A 4,929-nucleotide genomic window follows, 5' to 3' on the forward strand; every position below is an offset into this window, starting at 1 on the left:
GATCCCTTGTCTTTTTTCGGTGAGGATGGGACCAGAAAGGGGTTGATAGGAAGTATCTGAAAACAACCTTTCCTTTGTGGGGCTGGCTTTCCCACTTCCCTTACTTGGGAACATCTTCCTGAGAGTGAGGGGCAATGGCAGGTTGGGCAAACCAAGGCAGTTGAGTGGGAGGGGGTGCTGAGGGGCTGTGTGCACGGCTGAGCCTCAGCTCTCCTACCTTTGTGATTGCATCATCGCATCACCTGGAGAGACCTTAACACATGCTGACCCACCGCCCCAGCATTGGTGTGTTTTTAAGTGTTTTCAGATGATTCTGCCACCCAGTGTCCTGCTCAGCTGTCCCACCTTTCTTCCTGGGCCAAACAGTCATAGCTGGAGTTTTCATCACCTGCTGCTCCAAGTGCCAGCTCAGTCCCGCTCAGACAACTTGTCCCCAAGCTTTTGTTGCTCAGTTTCCCCACAGAAACCAACAGGTGGGGTGAAATGGAGCCAGGTACCTGCATTTCTTTCCCAAACTAGCTCCCCTTCCTCAGCTGCAATTGGCCCATCTCCAGTTCCCAGCCCATGCCTCGTTCTCTTGGCTTGGCCCCCACGGGGATTGGCTTGAGGGTGACACAGGACCCACTCAGAGCCCAGGAAAGGCAAGGAAACTCGCTGTGACTTCTGGGAAAGCAGTTTTTCTTCTTATTTGTGGAGCTCTGGACTGCCCATGGCTGTTTATGGAGGCATGGGGAAGCACTGGAGGCTTCGCTGTTGTGTGGAATGGGAGTGTGAGGCCCAGATGAGTGACACTCGAGAGGAGACCGCTGAGCCTTTGTGACCTGTGAGCACATTGTAACCAGGAATTGACACTGAGATTGACTTTGGTACAGATCTTGTGATTTCACCATTTACTGTTGAGTTTTAATACTTGATACGTAAGGTTCATATGAGCATATTCTTTAATAAACTTTGAATTCTACATGGAGGTGAATCCAGAGAACCCCCAGCCATAGAACCAACTTCAAACACATGAAGACTCTGAGCTATGTGCATGCATTTGGAAGTTTTTGAGATTCTCTGAGCCCTGCCAGACAATGTCTTCCTGCATTTAGATTTAAAACAGACAAGGAGACCACAGAGATTATAACGCTAAAGACATGGATTCAAATTACTCATATTTTTGTCATTTTCTGTTGCGTGGAATGTGAGAACCTGGACCCCTTCCCAAGCTCCAACTCCCTGCCCACCCATGGGAATATAATGAAGGCCATCTGCACGTGGACTGTGGGACCTTGGGGGCCTGGGCAGCTCCTTGGTCAAGGAATAGCCATAAAGAAACTCTTCTCAGATGTGAGCCCAGATTGTAAACAGCTGGCATTTGGGTCTCACACAGCCTGCATGTCCACCCTGCATACCCTGTTTGCTTTGTCTTCTGTACTCTGTGTAACCCTGTACTGGGAAAGCTTGTGTTGTGGGGATTCAGCAGCAGGCTGCCCTTGCTGTGCACTTAAGTCCTAATGAACTCTTGTCTTTTGCAGCCAGCCCTCAGGGCTATTTCTTTGGAATCAGCAAGTAATATGCTGAGGCCTTTTCAGATGTTGGCTCTTTGTATAACACTGTGATCACTGGGATATTTTATTTGTGTTTAAAATGTAAACCCATGGAGTCTTGCAAACCATGAGATGTAATAGCTTTAGTTGGAATATACATATTAGTTCATACGTGAACCATGAAACTGAATTTCAATAACACCATTAAAATGCAAACACTTTTTAAATTGTGTTTTTAAACTAATGAAAAAATTAAGAAAAATAATCACATCAATAGTACAGTTTTTCAGCTTCCCAAATTCTGTTTGCAGATATTTCAGTGTTATTAAATTCATTTGTTGGTCATGGGACAATTTACATTTATAGTCACCATTAATTGTTTTATTTTATTATTATTGCTGAAAATTATTTTATAGGAAGGAGGTGTTAAAAGTGATCCACTCTGCGTGTCACATACACTGGGAATGAATGCTAAGTGCGTGCGCAGTATATGTTGAACTAATAAAACAGGATGCAGTTTCAGTAGCTACCACCAGGTGCCGCTGTTCCTCAAGCTAAGGTCTCTCAGTTCCTCCATTCGGCTCTTGCCTCCAGCCCTGCTTCTGCGTGTCTCTTCTACCAGGAGCGCGATTGCCATCAATTCCTGTCCACTGCAATCCATCCACCCAAGAACCACTTACCTACCAACAGGGTTCCCCACTCATATCACACCTGCCCCCCATGCTGCAGCTGCTTTCATCCGTGGGTCTCCTTAATAAGAATTGAAAGAATCTTAGGCTGTATGCACCTCTGAAAAGGCCCTTTTATTTTCAGTCTCAACAGAATATTCATCAGCTTTCCAGGTGTGTCCCTTATGCCGATGCATCAAAATGAGCATATAGAGGGATCAGGGCTCATCCTCTGGGCAGCTTCACCTCTATCTTGGATTTTTCTGGCTCTGTTTTGTTGTGGTTGTTATTTATTCCCCTGATTTCATCCTTTCTTGAGTATGGCTGGCAATAACTGGGTCCCTGTTATTTATCTCCCTGACTAGGGTGATTTAAGCTATTTGCTCACTGGTTAGGAGAGAGATGGAAACTATCTGCTCCTAAGTGCCTTTGGTTAGAGAAGATGAGATCTTGTGATTTATAAGCTGCCTGCTAATTGCTCAGCTGTTTGCTTCACTGTCTGTCTCAGTTTCCCCATTCCACTTGCCAGGGAATTTTCCTAGCTTCTTGCTAACCTGCCTCATCACCATCTGCACCTCTCCTTTCCTGAACCTCCAGAACTCCCGTTTCCACTCAAACATGTACTGAGCACTTGATGTATGTGTGTATTAGCTGTAGCAGGTGCCTGGGGACCTGGACCCCGCCCATGGGAAGAGGAGGGACCACCTACCCCAAAGGCTGGCCCTGGGAATGTAATCATTTGCAGGGCACAAGGGCTTGATGCTGTGCCTCAGGGACCACTTGACGAGGCTCCTTCCCTTAAACTTTGTGGTGGAGTCTGAGGGTGCTTGGACGGGCCTTGGGTATGTGGGGTTGAGGAGGCCTCAGCCCCAGACCCTGGGTGGGGGGAACTCTTCCTTGGGGACAGGGAGGGTCCTGGGCATCAGAAGAGGGAGCAGCCATGCTGATATATGAGGGAGACTGTTCCAGGCAGAGGGAACAGCCCTCACAGAGGCCCTGAGGTGGGACTGTGTCCAGTGTGTTGAGGCACAGCAAGGAGGCCAGTGTGGCCAAGCAGAGTGAGTGAGGGGCAGGTGAGAGATGTGGGAGCAGAGTGTGCAGGGCTTTTTGGCTTTTACTCCAAGTGAAGTGGAACCACTGGGGTTGGGCACACACAAAGCTCTGGGCATACACCAGCCCACATTGCACGCATGGCCCCTGTGTGATGCCTCCTGCCATGGCAGATGTAGTGTTGATTGAACCCAGGTGGGACCCATTCTCGGATTTCATGTGCCAGGAGCCTTCTCTCATGTTCTAGAAGCTCCTCAACCTGAGGATTTGGGGAGCGGCAGCTAAAAGTTCCACCAGCAGAAGGAGCGAAACAGAGGCCAAGAGCCCCTCTGGATCAGCAAAGGGACCAGGGACTTCTCTCCTGGGGAGGAGTGGCTGTCCCCTTCCTTCCCACTGGTCCCCTCAGCCTGGACACTGTTGTTTAGTCTCCCATGGGGCCCACAGGAGAGGTGTCCCTCTCCACTGCACAAGTAGGAGGTCCCTGCCAACAGGCTGTATCTGTCACCTGCTGCCTGCCCTTGGCTCCTGGCAGAAGCTCACTAACTGAGCTTATTCTCTAGACTGGGCCTGGGCTGAACCCCTCAAATGCTTCCTCCACATTAATCCTACCAGTGGCCCTCTGAGACTGTGCTCCCATGGCCCCACTATGCACATGGAGTCCCTGAGATGGGGGGAGAGGTTGGAAGCTGGCCACACCTCTGCTACGAACTGGGCACCTCCTGTCCCCAGTGAGCATCACTTCTCCCCCCGCAGCTACAGAGCCTCAGCATAGGCGAGTGGTCAGCTCCTCAGGGCACAAACTGCAGAACAGAATCTGCTGCAAACCCAGGTCCTGCCCCATGTCTGCACCCTGGGACAGGGACACTGGGGAGGGCACGTATGTGTCACGAGCATGGGTTCCTCTGGAACTCGAGTTTGCACAACACCTTAGTGTTTTTATTTGAAGATTTTATTTATTTATTTTTAGAGAGAGGGGAAGGGAGTGAGAAAGAGGAGAGAAACACTGGTGTGAGAGAGAAACATCAATCGTTTGCTTCTCTTACACGCCCCAACGGGGGACTGAACTTTCAACCCAGGCATGTGCTCTGAACGGGGATCGAACCGGCGACCATTCGCTTTGCAGGATGATGCCCAGCCAACTGAGCCATACCACTCAGGCCTACAGCACCTTAGTTATAAAAGCCATTTTCCTATCTCCTGATCCCAGAAGTGACAGGGTCCGTGGGGCAGGAAGGGGGGGACTGAGGATGAGGGAAGCACCGTTGATCCTCAGTGGGACCAGTGCCTCTAGTCCCCCTTAATCCCCAACCCTGAGGGGCAGATGGTGTGGAAACAGAGAGTGAAACTCCCAGGTGGCCTGGGCCATCACCAGTGAGCAGTGACCCCGGGGGCCCTGGCTGCCTAGGGCCCCATCAGCCCTGGAGTAGCTGTGGATTAGAGGCAGAGGCCATGTTCTTTTGGGACAAGTCACATCTTTCTTAGGTAAAGCGTGGGGCGGTTTCTGAAAAAGCTTAAGTTGCTCCCCGGGCACAGCGTGCTGTCATGCTTGGCATGTCCTTAAGTGGCCGGATGCTCTGCAGTGAGCAGTGAAAGCAAAAAGGGTTTTTCCAGAAAACCCCACAAAGCAAGTGTCGCCTGGACAGCATCCAGCCTCGTGAAGGCTCAAGACCAGAACCAGA

Source organism: Furipterus horrens, unplaced genomic scaffold (genome assembly GCF_987537825.1).
Source record: "Furipterus horrens unplaced genomic scaffold, mFurHor1.1.pri manual_scaffold_6, whole genome shotgun sequence".
In the NCBI taxonomy this organism is placed as follows: Eukaryota; Metazoa; Chordata; class Mammalia; order Chiroptera; family Furipteridae; genus Furipterus; species Furipterus horrens.